Source organism: Salvelinus sp. IW2-2015, linkage group LG30, assembly GCF_002910315.2.
Source record: "Salvelinus sp. IW2-2015 linkage group LG30, ASM291031v2, whole genome shotgun sequence".
Classification (NCBI taxonomy): Eukaryota; Metazoa; Chordata; class Actinopteri; order Salmoniformes; family Salmonidae; genus Salvelinus; species Salvelinus sp. IW2-2015.
This window is the reverse complement of record NC_036869.1, coordinates 9089637-9108663: the sequence shown is the minus strand read 5'-3', so window position 1 is coordinate 9108663 and position 19027 is coordinate 9089637. Positions and strand designations below refer to the sequence as shown.

Sequence of the window (19027 nt, the reverse complement as noted above, 5' to 3'; positions counted from 1 at the left end):
CTCAGATGAACCGGGTAGGTAGGCCTACACCGCAGGCTGAGTATCACCAGCAGTACCAAGACATTTTTAATGTGAAGAAAGTGGACTGTTCTGTCATTTTTAGCAATGGTGGTAAATAGCACTGCCTGTGTGGAATTGATGTTTCTTTTGTGCATTTTTTTTTTACCCTCGCCCAGTTGGCGGCGACAATACTCCTTTTGTATGTAGTTCGCTATAAGACCTCACCGAAGAAGAAGAATAAGGCTTTTTTTTGTTGTTGCGGTACTAGTCCTCTATCTATCTCTATGTCTCCTTCACATCAAGCAGACAGTAGACATTTTTGGTCTTACGCGAATTAAGTTGCGTACGACTTTTACAGTTCTGTGGTCTCCGGTGAATTCGTGAAAGGGAATGCCGAACGGTGAAACGTCCGTTAGTGAAGCGCCTGGGAACGGCAACATTATGGGTAAGTTAATTCATACTGGAACTTTTGTTATCGTTTGTGTCCTCGGGGTAACGTTAGTCGGCTAACGTTAGCTACTAAAAATCTTGCCAGAATTAGTTAGCTAAGTTAACTTGCTTAAATAGAAAAACAACGATAGCTCGAAAATGACTGAATACTCTGTGGCATTAACTGTATATGTTCGACTGTGAAGTGTGTTTGGTCCCAGGCACAGAGTCGGCTAGTACTAGCAAACGATAACTAACTTAGTTACCTACTGTATCATTAGCTAACTAGCATTTTGAGATACAACCAGTAAAGTTGCTCAGTTGATATTCTTCACACAGCATATCCTTTGGCCAGTAGTTAGTCAACTTATCTGCTTCAACCAGATAAGTTGACTACTAACGTTACTGGCCAAAGGATATGCTGTGTGAAGAATGTCAACTGAGAAACTTCAGATGCCAGTTGTGGTGCTTGTGAGAAGTTGGCAACCCCAACAAAGGCTCATCATAACTAACGTTACGTTTCTAGCTAACTACAGTAACTTACCTACAGTAGCTAACAAAACTAACGTTACATAGCTAAGTTAGCTTACTAGCTACTAGTACAGATAGAACGAGATTAGTTATAAATACGTTTGCCACTAACTAGCTAGTCAGTAGGTTGTGATGCCTGGATAGTTGACGTCGCAGTTTGCTTGCTAACGTAAACTCGTACATCGCCTTGGTCCGTACAATTGCCCCAATTTTAGCGCCCCAAAAACGTAATACTTCCAGAATAACTGTAATGTCAATACCATTGTAAAGCACAATTTCTCCCCTTTCCAACATGATCAATTACATGCACTAAACGCTGCCCGTTTCTGCATAATTCAAGCAGGCAATGGGTCTTTAAAAAAATGGRGGGTGGGGAAGCGAAACTAATGCGTGATAGTGAGAAGGAGAGAGGTCGTGTGGGAAAATTGCTTTTTTTCACTCGATCTGTCCAACTTATCACCTTATCGCCTCTAAAATGTAAATAAAACACTATAAAGAGTTTATATAATGTGTCATTACATACCTATTTGAAGGTTTGTGTCGAATTTGAATCGGGTTTTTAGGGCGGTGCTAAAGTTATCTTAGAAGTAAACAGCGGCTTTGAGAATGATGATCGCATGCAATGATGTCGCAAAAAATGACTAGGTATCCCCCCCTTACCCCGTCACTGTCCATTTCTTGTTTTTAAACGATGAGAGAAGTGCTACACCTGGTGGAGAGAGATTGTAAGACAGAAATAGTTGCTTTATGCGTGCTGTACGTTACGACATGACACGTCACGATGTAACGGAGGGTCCGTTTTTTCAACTTTTCTCCAATACTATAGAGCCATTACCATGTCGATCAATGCTTGAATAGAAACCTAGTTCACACCACCGATTTTTAAGTCAACACAGTCGCTACAGTCCCATTAGTTTTCTTTGTAGCCTCGTTTGAATGTTGCGGTTGCGCACATTTGTACGGAATGGGGTGAGTTTACGTTAGCTGTGAATGGCTGCTATTCTGAAAAGTCGACGTAGCTAATGTTAGCTTGGTTTCAGATGTAAAATGCCAGCGTTGGTCAAATAATCATTAATTAATTCAAATAGGTTTAATCAATGCTAAAGTCAGTGTGGGGAAACCTTGAGCAAAGTTATGAATCTACAAACTTCCTCAAACATCTAGTTGGATACCTACATCATTTGAGTGTCTATCAAAATGTCAAACAAAAACTTTCTATTGAGCATCAACAAAATGTTTTACTCAGAGTGGGGTAGGATGACTGCAGTATCTACTTTTTAGAAAACCTAGTCCTTTACATGAGACTGGATTCATACTGTGGTACTGTACTCACATGGTGGATGCTCTGACTGAGTGACTGTGCCTCTGTTATTCCTCTATGTGACCTGTAGCATCTGTCATGGAATGGCTTGCAGTGAGTGTAGAGGCCGTCATAGATCGTCACTCTAGCCATTCAAATGTTTTCTCTAGTCGCTATGGAATGCATGCAATGTTATTACTTTAGCTTGAGTAAATAAATGCAGTTTCCCACCATATCTCTCTGTTGTTATTGAACAATTGTCATCTCTCCATTATTGTGGCTAAGGTAGCCTAGTGGTTAGAGCTTTTGGCCAGTAACCGAAAGGTTGCTGGATCGAATCCCGAGCTGACAAGGTACAAATCTTTCATTCTGCCCCTGAGCAAGGCAGTTAACCCACTGTTCCTCAGGCGCCGAAGACGTWGATGTCGATTAAGTCAGCCCCCTGCACCTCTCTGATTCAYAGGGGTTGGGTTAAATGCGGAAGACACATTTCAGTTCAAGGCATTCAGTTGTACAACTGTCTAGGTATCCCCCTTTCCCTAACAAGTTTTGTGTCAGTCAGGGCTAGGGGTGTCAGTGACACCTGTGTTTTGTTATTCATAGGATAAATTCCATCGGACTTGTTCTTTTCTCAAAAATCCTCAGGCTCTTCTAAACGAGGAGTATGGAAAAATTATTTTTGTCATGTTAATTGGTTGGAAACTGAGCATTTCTGGGTTGTAGGCCAATTGATTGCATGACAGATGCATTACATGCCAAGCCTTCCTCAGTGTGATGACCTATTGTCCCCAGTGACACAATAGGAGTCCAGTCTGTGAGTCAGTGTGTCACATGGCGAGGCCTGGGAATGCCAGGATGTCTGTGATGACACAGACATCAGTTTGTTTAGGTTCCCATAAAAGCTACATTTTTGTATTCTTCCTCTATCCTATTCGTTCAGTCCCCCTCAAAGATTGTAAAAGCATTGTTTTGGTGTGAGAAATATGGTATCCACTCATGGGGTGAGAATTGAAATTTAGCCTCAGATGAACCGAGGCTAAATTGTAGGTTGTAGGGCTGGGAATTGCGAGGGACCTCACAATATTGTCATAATACTTAGGTGCTGATACTATATGTAGTACAATCCTCACCATTCTATATTGCGATTCGATGTTCCAAACATATTGCTCCCCATATGTCTGCTGTAGAGGGACAAAAGAGAGCCATGAGAAAACGAGTTTTGATCAGTCATAGAAATGAAAGTACTGAAAACAAATTGGATCCTCCAATTTAAAAAGAAGACTGAGAACAAGCTAGGAAGGAAAAATACTGTAGTTTTGGTGCAGTTACAGACAACTAGCACAAAAATAATATTGTCATATTGTCAACAATACGATATATCGTCAAAGATAATATCCTGATATGTAACTGTATATATCCCCCCCATCCCTCTACTAGTGTAGGGAGAATGGATCAACCGTCCATGTAGACCAATCAGGACTGTCTTACTCCTACAGACTTAACATTATTCCTAAGTTACAGTATAGAAATAAAATGGACTGTTATGAAGACACTCTATAGCATGCAAGACAGACTCTTATGGAGAGGAAGGAAAAACTGTACACAAACACACACACCGGTAAGTCCAGTGTTTGGGACGATGCAGAAAGGTCATGGGAGGGGTCAGACTTTCTGAAGCAGCACAGAACAACATTCTCTACTGTGTATCCTCTAGTATTTGCAAGCCAAAGTCAGTTTACTGTGCTAGGCTAACCTGCTAGGCCTTGCTTTAGGGTTAGATTAACACACCTCTTTCTAACCTTGGGCTCTCTGAGGCAGACTGGCCTTAATCCCACCACATCTCTTCCGGCAGTTTACCCACCACCAGCAAAGAAGAATAACAAATCTACTCTGCTTGAAGGGACCATGTAGCAATGTGAGTGGGAACATAATGTATCAGGCTATCAGTGCATTGAAAAGCATGGGGAAGAGTGGTGGAAGGGGAGGCCTAAAGGAGAAGGCAGTGCTGCTTTCCTGGAGGTATGTAGTGGCCTTTGTTAAAGCAATTGTTATGAAAGGTTGAGGTGAACAGCCAAGACACAGATGTCCACCACACCACATGTCCCTCTGTGACCTTGGCCTAGGTGGAAGCTCTCTCTCCAACCTTGACAGTGGTATTGGAAATGTATCATGGGTGTTGCCTTGAAGAAGACCTGACTTCCTTTAGTACATGTCAACAAGCCTCTTATGCCTGCTATATGAGTCAGGAAGCTGCGGTAGATGTAGCCTATATTTCACTCCTTTTTTTCATAAGATGAGGCTAACTTTTATGACCCTCCCCTTGGACTCACGGAAAAGTATGGATGGCTCATTGTTATTGGTTCTGACTTGCACATCAAACATGTCTCTTCTCAGCGCAAGCTAGCAAAGAGATCAACATAATGATGATGATGATGATGCTGCTGTCTCAGCTATGTGCTGAAGTGGTTGCCATTTGTCTGATCAGCGACAGGCACCACTGACAGTTGTACTGTGTACGTGACAGACGCTTCTGCTCCAGAGCAGACAGACAGACAACAGGAGGAAGTGGCTTGGGCGGTGAGTCATGCTACAGTAGGCTACATCTGTCAACTTATAACCCTCAAATACGATGAGCTTGAGTGAAGGTTAGGTGGGGCAGATCCTCTCCTGTGGAAGTGGGTCGTTTATTAGCCAATGAGCTGAAAAACGGTAGAGGAATGAACAGCCTCCTGCTCTGAGCAGTGCTTTACTGGCAAAAACAGCTCCTCTGCTTAATAATCTCAATATTTTTGCCCAACTGTCTGGGTCTGGGATAGCCTGAGTGAATGCTCAAAATCTTGCCATCCTGTTGTTGATGGCTTTACACATCGATGTTTGAGAGACGAAACATGTAGGAAATTGCTTTTTGTTAGTGTGAGGACTGAAACATGGAGCCTAGCTACTGACTCAGGATGATCTGCTATTCGTCAGTCTCTCCAACACTGGACGCCGTGTGAAGACGCCTGTGGGCTGTCGGCCAATGAGATTTCACGGCTGTGGGCTGGTAGCCAATTGGATCTCATTTCACATCAGCCGGTGAAATGACTGAAGGATGCATCATCACCTCAACTCTGGGATTAACCAATGACAGCTCCCATAAACAGACCTAAAATACTGTAGGAAGTTTGAGTTAGTTGTAACTCCAACAAAACTGAGCCTCTGAAGTGAGCTGTAGGAGTGCAGGATTAGGCTATTTGAATGCTAGGTAGGTTGACCGTGCTTTCCTCTCTGATGTGCTGAATAACAAGCATCATTGTCTGTCCTACTGCTTCAGCCTGAACTTGTCTGTGTCAGTACAGTTGGTAAATAGGTTATTTTTTGGCTTCTGAGCCCCCACTCCTCTTCAGTAATGGCTGCTATCATGAATTGTGATTCATCTCCGTGTTTTACTCTCCTATCTATATCTATCCATCCATCCATCCACAACCGTTCAAAAGTTTGGGGTCACTTAAAAATGTCCTTGTTTCTGAAAGAAAAGTACATTAATTTGTCCATTAAAATAACATAAAATTGATCAGAAATACAGTGTAGACATTGTTAATGTTGTAAATGTCTATTGTAGCTGGAAAGGGTTGATGTAAAAAGAAATGTATATGGAATATCTACATAAGCGTTTAGAGGCCCATTATCAACAACCATCACTCTTGTGTTCCAATGGCACGTTGTTAGCTAATCCAAGTTTATCATTTTAAAAGGCTAATTAATCATTAGAAAAACCTTTTGCAATTATGTTAGCAGAACTGAAAACTGTTGTCCTGATTTAAATAAGCAATAAAACTGACCTTCTTTAGACTAGTTGAGATTTTGGAGCATCAGGATTTGTGGGTTTGATTACAGGCTCAAAATGACCAGAAACAAAGACCTTTCTTCTGAAACTCGTCAGTCTAATCTTGTTCTGAGAAATGAAGGCTATTCCATGCGAGAAATTGCCAAGAAACTGAAGATCTCGTACAACAATGTGTCTTACTCCCTTCACTGAACAGCGCAAACTGGCTCTAACCAGAATAGAAAGAGTGGGATGCCTCGGTGCACAACTGAGCAAGAGTACAAGTACATTAGATTGTTTCTCAAACTAGTCAGACACCTCACAAGTCCTCAACTGGCAGCTTCATTAAATTGTACCCGCAAAACACCAGTCTCAACGTCAACAGTGAAGAGGCGACTCCGGGATGCTGACCTTCTAGGCAGAGTTGCAAAGAAAAAGCCATATCTCAGACTGGCCAATAAAAATAAAATATATTTAAGATGGGTAAAAGAACAGACACTGAAGAGAAGAACTCTGCCTAGAAGGCCAGCATCCCGGAGTCGCCTTTTCACCTTTGACGTTGAGACTCTGTACGCCTATGTAAATACTCCATAAAAAATCAGCCGTTTCTAGCTACAATAGTAATTTACAACATTAACAATGTCTACACTCTATTTCTGATCAATTTGATGTTATTTTAATGGACAAAAATATGCTTTTCTTTCAAAGACACYGACATTTTCTAAGTGACCCCAAACTTCTGAACGGTAGTGTGTATGTGTGCCTGTCTGTCTGTCTGAGACGTTTATGCGTGGGTTTGACTACAAATAACCTAGCCCTATAAAACATTGGTAACATCCCTTCAAATAGAATGAAGAAACTGAGTGGGAAAAGAATGGTTATACCCTTAGTTATTTGTCAAAAATTACATTTTTGGTGAAAGAGATACAGGAACTAGCATTAACCAAGCAAACCAAAATGATGTGTACCACCACCACACATCTGCTGATCTGATTGAGTGCTATAGGCAAAATAGAGTAGCAAGACCTATCAGGCATATTGTATAGGCTAGAAGTTACCAAGGTAAACTATACCTCAAGCTATGCCTTTCTGACTACTATATAAGTAGGCATATCTCTTATTCATGATTGCACTTGCACATTGAAATGGCGTCAAAGTGAGATTGACACCTGAGAGTGCGTCTGGGCTTTTATCCGCAGGCATGAATGTGTTATTCTGACACAAGATGGATGGTGGACTCATTTGCCGGTCTTAACTGATATACTGTATTTCACTTTTTTTTTTTTTTTATGGTTGGTGCTCCACCTGTCTACCGTGGTCTGTGAATCATTCTGCATCTCCTCTCATCCACCACCACCTCATTGTCAACCATCTTGACCTGCACACTCTCCAAACCAGCTGTAAGTATTATTGTGACTGATTACCTAACGCCACTCCACTGTACCTTTTAGGCTATAACATTTACTTATTTAAAAATGTTAAGAGACACAACATGAACAAAAGTATATGTGGACACCTGCTTGTCGAACATCTCTTTCCAAAATGATGGGCATTAATATGGAGTTGGTCCCCACTTGCTGCTTTTAACAGCCTCCTCTCTTCTGGGAAGGCTTTCCACCAGATGTTGGAAGATTGCTGCGGCGACTTGCTTTCAATCAGCCACAAGCACATTAGTGAGGTCAGGGCTCTGTGCAGGCCAGTCAAGTTCTTCCACACCGATCTCAACAAACCGTTTCTGTATGGACCTCGCTTTCTGCACGAGGGGCATTGTCATACTGAAACAGGAAAGGGCCTTCCCCAGACTGTTGCCACAAAGTTGGAAGCACAGAATCGTCTAGATTGTCATTGTATGCTGCAGCGTTAAGATTTTCACTCACTCGCTACTGTAAGTCACTCTGGAAAAGAGTGTCTGCAAAATAACTTAAATGTAAAAATGTCCCTTCACTGGAACTAAGGGGCCTAGCCCGATCCATGAAAAACAGTCCCAGACCATTATTCCTCCTCCACCAAACTTTACAGTTGGCACTATGTATTGGGGTAGGTGGTGTTCTCCTGGCATCCGCCAAACCCAGATTAGTCTGTCGGACTGCCAGATGGTGACGCGTGATACATCATTCCAGAGAATGTGTTTTCACTGCTCCAGTCTAATGGCGGCGAGCTTTACACCACTCCAGCTGACTCTTAGCTTTGTGAATGGTTATCTTAGGCTTGTGTACGGTTGCTCGGCCATGAAAACCCATTTTATGAAGCTCCCGACAGCACAAGAATGGTTTGATGTTGCTTCCAGACGCAGTTTGGAACTCTGTAGAGGACAGACGATTTTTACGCACTACTCCCTTCAGCACTCGGCGGTCCCGTTCTGTGAGCTTGTGTGGGCTACCACTTCGTTGCTGAGCCGTTGTTGCTTCTAGACGTTTCCACTTCACAATAACAGCACTTATAGTTGACCAGGGCTGCCCTAGCAGGGTAGAAATTTGACGAACTGCCTTGTTGGAAAGGCGTCATCCTATGACGGTGCCATGTTGAAAGTCTCTGAGCTCTTCAGTAAGGCCATTCTACTGCCAATGTTTGTCTATGGAGGTTGCATGGCTGTGTGRTCGATTTTATACACCTGTCAGCAATGGGTGTGGCTGAATTAGCCAAATCCACTAATTTGAAGGTGTACTTTTGTGTATGTATAGTTTAAGAATGTTAGATTGGGCATATTAATAAAATTATCTGATGAATGATTGAATTCGACTCAACAAATTGTCCATGTTGCTGTTTTTTTTTTATGTATTTCCTGAACCTGTCAAGTCATCCGTTTTTATAGGCAAGTGATATCCCAGCTACTGAAGCAATAAGTCAACAGTGTTGGTAACCAGACTTTTGTTTAGCCTTGTTACCTGCCCGGACAGTTGGGGAAAAGCATTAACTGATGTTTTGGTCTACAGCAACAGAAGCTTCTGGAAGGTTATGTGGGCTTTGCCAATCTCCCAAACCAAGTGTACAGAAAGTCTGTCAAGAGAGGCTTCGAGTTCACTCTCATGGTCGTGGGTGAGTAGAGATCTTTGCATCCTATTTTACGTCTCCCCTCTTTTCCAAGTAAGACCCCAAAAGAACAGAAAAAAGAACCCGGTATTCATCTGGGAAAACAGATGGAGATTTTACTGCTGTGTAAAAAGCTGTTTTCATATTATTGTATGGATCAGTGAAGTATGCATGAAAATGACTGTTAGAGGCTCCGTCTGTGTCCCAAGTGGCACCGTAATCCCTATGTAGTTTAGTATGGGGTCCATAGAGCGCTGATCAAAAGTAGTTTAGTATGGGGAATAGGGTGCCATCTCTGTTCGAAAGACGCGTACACATCTGTGTAATAAATGTATGTGCATATGTAATATAGCCTACACATGGCCATAGACGTTCAGTCCAGCAGTGTTCAATTTTACAGTCAGGAATGTTGTCATGCCATAGTGCTGGCAGCTGGCTGTTAAAATGCATTAGCGATGCTTTCTGTTGCGTTGGGATAACTTGTCTTGCATGTAAAGCGGGACTTGAAGAAACCATATTTAAAACAAATGTGCTTGAGCAATGGAGGGTAGGCAGGGTTTATTTCCCCCATACTGTGGAATGTGTTTGAACATTTGTGTCTCTGTGTGTGCGAAGTGTTTGAGGTGTGGTGTTTGAGGTGTGTGTGTGTGTATAATGTGCCTTTTGGATTGTGGGTGGAAGGTTTCCTGTAATTCCATTCATGCAGCTAGAGTTGGAGCCTGAACATCTGAAGAGAGAGAGGGATGGAGGGAAAGAGACACAGGGTGTAGGCACCGTTACATCCCTGCCATTCTCCACTCCGTCCTCTCTGTTCCATAAGTCCTGCCCAGAGGAACAGTGCCTTCAGAAAGTATTCACACCACTGATTTTTTCCCCCACGTTTTGTTGCTACAGCCTGAATTTTAAATGGATTAAATTGAGATTGTGTGTCACTGGAATTATGCTTTTAGTAATGTTTACAAATGTAATAAATTCTGAAATGTCTTGTCAATACGTATTCAACCCTGTTCAATACGTATTCAACCCTGTTCAACCCTGCAAAAAGTTGCTGAACAACTCACATAAGTTGCATGTACAGTTGAAGTCGGAAGTTTACATACACCGTAGCCAAATACATTTAAACTCAGTTTTTCACAATTCCTGACATTTAGTCCTAGTAAAAATTCCCTGTCTTAGGCCAGTTAGGCTCACCACTTTTATTTTAAGAATGTGAAATGTCAGAATAATAGTGCAGAAAATGATTCATTTCAGCTTTTATTTCTTTCATCACATTCCCAGTGGGTCAGAAGTTTACATACACTCAATTAGTATTTGGTAGCATTGCCTTTAAATTGTTTAACTTGGGTCAAACGTTTCGAGTAGCCTTCCACAAGCTTCCCACAATCAGTTGGGTGAATTATGGCCCAACTATTATAGGCCTCCTTGCTCGCACACGCTTTTTCTATAGGATTGAGGTCAGTGCTTTATGATGGCCACTCCAATACCTTGACTTTGTTGTTCTTAAGCCATTCTGCCACAACTTTGGAAGTATGCTTGGGGTCATTGTCCATTTGGAAGACCCATTTGCGACCAAGCTTTAACTTCCTGACTGATGTTGCTTCAATATATCCATATAATTTCCCTCCCATATGATTCCATCTTTTGTGAAGTGCACCAGTCCCTCCAGTCCCTCCCCCACAGGGGGTGGCAGGCCTCCCCCTTTTTCCTGCAAGCCTCCCCCTTTTTCCTCCAAACATAACAATGGTCATTATTAGAGGTCGACCGATTATGATTTTTCAACACCGATACCGATTATTGGAGGACAAAAAAAGCCGATACCGATTAATCGGCCGATTTATAAAAATAAAAAAAAGTATGTTTTTATAGATATATATATCATACACACACACACACACACATTTTTGTAATAATGACAATTGCAACAATACTGAATGAACAATGAACACTTTTATTTTAACTTAATATAATACATAAATACACACACACACACACAGCTCTGTGATACTGTGACAATGATACTGAAGAGTCTGCTTAGGAGACATACTCTCAACTGTTTGAATAAAAATAGAGTTTAAGTTACCTGTGATGAATGTTGAAAACAAAAACTGTCATTTCTATATGCAGGAAATCCTATTTTAATAATGGGCATGGTAAGAATTGACGACCAAAGTGCATCCCATGACACCTTGTAGCAAAATCTGAAAAGCGGTTCCTTCATTTATTCCATAGGATATTTTTTAGATTCACTTAAAATAAGGTCTGTGTTTCGTGTAGGCTTACACCACCTTGCCAATTTTATAACTGTGTAGATATCCATAGGACAAGGTAACTCTGATCAATATTGGCTAAATATAAGCGAAGATCATTTTTTTTGTAGAGTGGATTTATGAAAATATGTTGACAAACGTTACCTTATCCTAGTGAGATTTACACGGGTATCAAAACGTCGAGGCGGTTTAAGCCTGCACGAAACACAGACCTTATTTGAAGTAGATCAAGACATTCTCTATGGAAGACATGAACGGTAAAATAACGAAGGAAACCCTTTCAAGTTCAGCCGCAAGTTATTACAGGAATTATAACGCGTCGACTATTTCTCTCTAAACCATATACCTTTGACTAATCCGGAAACTATCACCTCAAACAAAACGTTTATTCCGTTCCGTATTTTATCTAACGGGTGGCATCCATGAGTCTAAATATTCCTGTTACATTGCACAACCTTCAATGTTATGTCATAATTACGTAAAATCCTGGCAAATTAGTTCGCAAAGAGCCAGGCGGCCCAAACTGTTGCATATACCATGACTATGCGTGCAATGAACGCAAGAGAAATGACACAATTTCACCTGTTTAATATTGCCTGCTAACCTGGATTTCTTTTAGCTAAATATGCAGGGTTAAAAATATATACTTGTGTATTGATTTTAAGAAAGGAATTGATGTTTATGGTTAAGTACACATTGGAGCAATGACAGTCATTGATTGATTGTTTTTTATAAGATAAGTTTAATGCTAGCTAGCAATTTACCTTAGCTTACTGCATTCGCGGCACAGGCAGGCTCCTCGTGGAGTGCAATGTAATCAGTGTTAGAGCATTGGACTAGTTAACTGTAAGGTTGCAAGATTGAATCCCCCGAGCTGACAAGGTAAAAAATCTGTCGTTCTGCCCTTGAAAGAGGCAGAACGTTCCTAGGCCGTCATTGAAAATAAGAATGTGTTCTTAACTGACTTGCCTAGTTAAATAAAGATTAAATAAAGGTGTAAAAAAAGAAAATAAATACAAAAAAAAACGGTTATGAAAACTTGAAATCGYCCCCGATTAATCGGCCATTCCGATTTAATCGGTCGACCTCTAGTCATTATGGCCAAACAGTTCTATTTTTGTTTAATCAGACCAGAGGACATTTCTCCAAAAGTACAATCTTTGTCCCCATGTGCAGTTGCAAACCGTAGTCTGGCTTTTTTATGGCAGTTTTTACTGAGTGTCCTTTCAGGTTATGTCGATATAGGACTTGTTTTACTGTGGATATAGATACTTTTGTACCTGTTTCCTCCAGCATCTTGTGGAGGTCTACAATTGTTTTTCTGAGATCTTGGCTGATTTCTTTAGATTTTCCCATGATGTCAAGCGAAGAGGCACTGAGTTTGAAGGTAGGCCTTGAAATACATCCACAGGTACACCTCCTATTGACTCAAGCTAATTGACATCATTTATCTGAAGCTTCTAAAGCCATGACATCATTTTCTGGAATTTTCCAAGCTGTTTAAAGGCACAGTCAATTTAGTTTATGTAAACTTCTGCCCCTGCATTTTAAGTGAAATAATCTGTCTGTAAACAATTGTTGGAAAGATGACTTGTGTCATGCACAAAGTAGATGTCCTAACCGACTTGCCAAAATTATAGTTTGTTAACAAGAAATCTGTGGAATGGTTGAAAAACGAGTTTTAATGACTCCAATCTAAGTGTATGTAAACTTCCGATTTCAACTGTATGAATGACTACCTCATCTCTGTACCCCACATATTCAATTGTCTGTAAGMTCTCTCAGTAGAGCAGTGAATTTCAAACACATTTTACCACAAAGACCAGGGAGGTTTTCCAATGCCTCGCAAAGAATGGTACCTATTTGGAAGAGGGGAAAAAAGAAAGACAAAAAAAAGACATTAAATATCCCTTTGAAAATGGTGCAGTTATTAATTACACTTTGGATGGTGTATCAATACACCCAGTCACTACAAAGATACAGGCGTCCTTCCTAACGAAGGAAACCGCTCAGGGATTTCACCATTAGGCCAATGGTGACTTTAAAACAGAGTTGCTGTGATGGGATAAAACTGATGATGAATCAAAAACATTGTAGTTACTCCACAATACTAACCTCCTAATTGACAGTCCATAAAAGGATGCCTGTTTGCAATAAGGCACTGAAATAAAACTGCAAAAAATTTGGAAAAGAAAACTAAATGACAGAGTGAAAAGAAGGATGCCTGAACCTTATGTCCTGAATAGATAGCGTTATGTTTAGGGCAAACACAACACATCACTGAGTAACACTTCATATTTTCAAGCATGGTGGTGACTGCATCATGTTATGGGTGTGTTTGTCATCGGCAAGGACTAGGGAGTTTTTTTTAGGATAAAAAGAAACAATAGAGCTAAACACAGGCAAAATCCGAGGAAAACCTGGTTGTCTGCTTTCCAACCGACACTGGGAGACAAATTCACCTTTCAGCTGGACAATAACATAAAGGCCAAATATACGCTGGAGTTGCTTACCAAGACMACATTGAATGTTGTACAGTTTTGACTGAAATCGGCTTGACAATCAATGGCCAGACTTGAAAATGGCTGTCTAGCAATGATCAACAATCAACTTGACAGAACTTGAAAATTGAATAATGTGCAAATATTCTACAATCCAGGTGTGTAAAGCTCTTAGACTTACCCTGTAAGACTCACAGCTGTAATTCTTGCCAAAGGTGACTCTAACATTTATTCACTGAGGGGTTTGAATAAGATTTCTCCATTTAATTTTCAATAAATTTGCACACATTTCTAAAAACATGTTTTCATGTTGTCATTATGGGGTATTGTGTGTAGGTGGGTGGAAAAAAAGAAAAGCAATGTCATCCATTTTGAATTTGGGCTGTAACACCACAAAATGTGGAATAAGTCAAGGGGTATGAATACTTTCTGAAGGCACTGTACCAAACTTGGTTGTACAGGAAATGGCTGTGAACACCCTAGTGAGGTCATATTCTGTCCCTGTGGTTGGCGGCGGGCTGTCGAGTCAACCCATGCCCACCTGCCCCAGGGCCAGGAGAGTGGGAGCAAGAGAAATAACGAGGGAGGAGGAGAAGAGGGGGAATGCCTGCCTGTTATTCCAGACCCACTGCTGTCAGTCTGAGTAGAGTTGAGAAGCATTCAAGTGGTCTCTCCCTGGAATTTCCCCTCTGCTGCGCTCGCAGGAAAAAGGCAGTTATAGGTTCAATTTTGTCTGGAGCATGTAATTAGAATGGCAGGGTAATTGAAGCTGAGCTCATGTCATGCTGTAGGAGATGCATTGTCTGATAGTAGTGCATGTTGTTTACTCTGCTGCTATGTGGGGTGTGTTTCGCTCTGTGTTTTTTCTTAATTACCAGAGAACTCATGTAATGGCCCTGGTTGCAATGGGAAGTGTGCCAAAGTATTTTAAAGGTGCCCATATACTAGGTTTAATTTGCTCCTAGCAGAACTCTGCAAGATGACGCGAACGTCTCGCATACTTCTTTAAAAGACCTCTTGCTTGAAAAATGAGAAAAGCGGCAATCGTACTTTTTGTCCCTCTTGAGATGCCGTATTAACAACGGCCAGTATACACTTCCTCAAAATATTAAAAATGAATCAAAGATAAATCAGGAAATCTGTAATTAGGCCTCCCAAGTGGCGCAGCGGTCTAAGGCACTACAGCCCAGGGTTGAATCCAAGGCTGTGTCACAGCTGGCCATGACCGGGAGACCCGTGTGGTGGTGCACAATTGGCCCTGCGTCGTCTGGGTTTAGGGGAGGGTTTGGCCGGCTGGGATTTCCTCGTCCCATTACACTCTAGCGACTCCTTGTGGTGCCTGCAAGCTGACTTCGGTCGCCAGCTGGACAGTGTTTCCGCCCACACATTGGTGCGGCTGGCTTCCGGGTTAAGCGAGCAGTGTGTCAAGAAGCAGTGCGGCTTGGCAGGATCGTGTTTCGGAGGATGCATGGCTCTTGACCTTCGCCTCTCCCAAGTCCATATGGGAGTTGCAGCGATGAGACAAGACTGTAACTACCAATTGGACATCACGAAATTTGGGAGAAAAGGGGGTAAAAGAAGATAATCTGTAATTAAATTTGAACTTTTTTAGGGGAGGTCTTAGTTGAGCAATTTTACATCAGATGTTTGTTGCAGTATTTCTCAAGTGGAAAAAAGCGCATGAAAACCAGTCTCTCGTTGAATGACAACAAGCATTTCATTGAAGAGTCCCGTCCATAGTTCCTACTCCTAGGAGTAGTACTATTGACCAATCACCAACGAAGAGGCATAGATTTCGCCTACCGAACTTCGACTTGCCTCAAGTGAAAAAGTTGTGTGCACGAACAGCCCCCCAAAAAACTGACGAACACTAAAATGAACAAAAACGTCACGAAATTGACATAATATATGTGTGAACTGTTTTGACTGGAAAGCAAGCATGCTTTAGGCTCTCTTGGGCAGAACTGATTGTCAGCAGCCCAAGTCAGTGAAAGTGGGCCACAGCAGTCAGATGTTTGCATCCATCGGTAAAAGTCAATATTTGCTAATGATTTACAATGTTTGATCTTGGCCAGAATGGCTACTGCACCGCAGGCAGCCGTAGTTCAGCTCATTGTGGTTGCCCTTCGCTGACACACTTTTTAATTCATTTTAGTATTTATCTTCTCTGGAAACTATGTCCCCGACAAACAAGTAGGATTTGACTTGCACGCTGACTCGTTAAAGGAAATTGATGGGTTTGCCAGAAGATATTTAWAGAGCTAGCCAGACTTATAAAGTTTTATCGTCTTTTTTCCTGTTCCCTATTTGAAGGGAAAATCCCCTTTTTCAACACACACACACACTCACGCGCAATCATCTGAGACATACTTTACCTGAACGTTAAATACAGTGAAAGCAGGGTTACCTCAGCCAGTTTCTGAACAGAAGCACTTTTCATTTCAGCAGTCAGTGTATTTTCTGTCCCGTGTCACTGCAGTAGAAGGCAGCGCCGTCAAATGAACTAACAAACTGTCTCCTCTCCCTCTCTGCAATCCAAATGTTTTCCTGCTTCCCCCGCCCCAGGAAGCTCCTCTCTCCATGCATGCAGAGCAGGGTGAAGTTCCTCTGAATAAGCCTCCATGGTTGACACAGCTGCTGGAAATTTCCTTTAAAGGAAGTGTGCTGCTGGCTGGGTTGGTTGCTGACCAAGGAGTGCCACTGGCGGGGATGGGCCAGGCAGGGCTGCACTGAGAGGGGGGCCAGGGCCATGGTCATGCTCTGGTCTGGTGGCACTTGAATGCTAATTTCTAGGTCCAGGTCACATAAACCAGCATAGCATCCWGTTCTAGCTGTACAATCAGAGGCTTCACCTAATGCTGTTAATGTGTCATCGCTGTCACATCGTTACACACACTGCAGTGCTTCAAGGCTAAGTCTATTCCATTGCCCTTTGTAGATAGATAATCAATTGACTGGTTTTCAAACGATGACACATTTTGAGTTGGGGTTAGGCTACAACAGTAGCATCCATGCTAACTGCTCTCCGGTTTTCCCTGTCATCAGACCACTGCAGATGATCCCATCCCATTGCAGGGAGATCCCTTCCCATGCCCCAGCTATAGCCCAGTGTAGGGAAATCCCAATTACATTTACATTTAAGTCATTTAGCAGACGCTCTTATCCAGAGCGACTTACAAATTGGTGCATTCACCTTATGATATCCAGTGGAACAACCACTTTACAATAGTGCATCTAACTCTTTTAAGGGGGGGGGGTTAGAAGGATTACTTTATCCTATCCTAGGTATTCCTTAAAGAGGTGGGGTTTCAGGTGTCTCCGGAAGGTGGTGATTGACTCCGCTGACCTGGCGTCGTGAGGGAGTTTGTCCACCATTGGGGTGCCAGAGCAGCGAACAGTTTTGACTGGGCTGAGCGGGAACTGTACTTCCTCAGAGTAGGGAGGCGAGCAGGCCAGAGGTGGATGAACGCAGTGCCCTTGTTTGGGTGTAGGGCTGATCAGAGCCTGAAGGTACGGAGGTGCCGTTCCCTCACAGCTCCGTAGGCAAGCACCATGGTCTTGTAGCGGATGCGAGCTTCAACTGGAAGCCAGTGGAGAGAGCGGAGGAGCGGGGTGACGTGAGAGAACTTGGGAAAGTTGAACACCAGACGGGCTGCGGCGTTCTGGATGAGTTGTAGGGGTTTATGGACAGGCAGGGAGCCCAGCCAACAGCGAGTTGCAGTAATCCAGACGGGAGATGACAAGTGCCTGGATTAGGACCTGCGCCGCTTCCTGCGTGAGGCAGGGTCGTACTCTGCGATGGGAATGAACCTACAGGAACGGGTCACCGTTGATGTTAGTTGAGAACGACAGGGTGTTGTCCAGGATCACGCCAAGGTTCTTAGCACTCTGGGAGGAGGACACAATGGAGTTGTCACCGTGATGCGCATGCATGGAACGGGCAGTCCTTCCCGGGAGGAAGAGCAGCTCCGTCTTGCCGAGGTTCAGCTTGAGGTGGTGATCGTCATCCACACTGATATGTCTGCCAGACATGCAGAGATGCGATTCACCACCTGGTTATCAGAGGGGGGATTCAATTCTCATGTCCATGGCCATAGGGATTTAGAGAGGCCTTTCTCTGGGGCTACTCGCAAACAAATTCTGCAACTCAAGCTCTGAATAGCTTTATCAGCTTTGATTTCCCCCCCCCCCACCCTCTTTCCCATCCTTTCTTCATTTATCACTCCCTCCCTCTCTCTCCTCAGAAAACAAGCAGACCCAGCTCTGAAGTCTGAATAGACAACTTGCTCTCTGACAATCCCGCCATCCCCCTCTTTGTTCCATCCGTTCCCTTCCTTCTCTCTATCCCTCACTCTATCCTCCCACCCAGAGAGATGTGTCGTGTTCTGGCTCCTGTCTTCTATGTGGCCATAGAGCTAAGCTTCCATTCTCTCTGCCCATCAATGCTGCTGGATCTGAATCTGTATTGGACCAGCTTCACAGACACTGAAGGCTGAATCCGCTTGGGTCTGCCATTCTGTCAGCTTATGGTTTCCCTAATGCAAGCTGACATTTTCAAGACAGGCGTATTTCAGCCCGCTGTTTTCACAAGACCGCAACACGTCCCCTCCCCACCTTCCATCATTCTCCAGCCAGCTCTGTGAGGGGAGTAGGCCCTAAATCCTGACTTCCGTCCTGAAGAAATATCCACATAGATGATCATATCCACGTTGTTCCTCAACAGCCCAACCGCTAAAACAGTTATGTTATTGTGAGGTCAGTGTGGCTGTAGCCCTTGCAGAAAACATTTACCATGTGAAAGAGTGCGTTGAGCAAGCTTCTTTGAGGGATGGAGAGCGAAAGAGTGCTCTCCTTTGTGTGGTGTCTCTATTGCTCTCTCCATCTCTGCCTCTTTCTCGCTCTCACTCTCTTTCCCTGCACACAAGTGTTAAGTAGCTAGTTAATTGGCAGTAGTGAGTTGTTGTTGGACGCTGGGCCTAACCACTCTTCTAAAGGTCAGGAAAAACGCAGGGCAGGGGCAGCACGGTTGGTGCACGCAGCAGCAGTGTGATGCGGTCCTGTGCCAGCCCAGCATGTGACTCCAGACCCGCCCCCTTCATCACACAGCTCCCATTGTTCAGCCGCTCTCATTGCCCCTGTCCCCATGCCAACCGTTGCTATGTAT

The 19027-nt window shown here is 43.0% G+C and overlaps 1 pseudogene; it reads left to right on the top strand.

Annotated features, from left to right (window-relative positions):
- Positions 1 to 298: 298 nt before the first annotated feature.
- The window catches only part of LOC111955225 (septin-7-like), a 48854-nt pseudogene continuing 30125 nt past the window's right edge, over positions 299 to 19027 (top strand).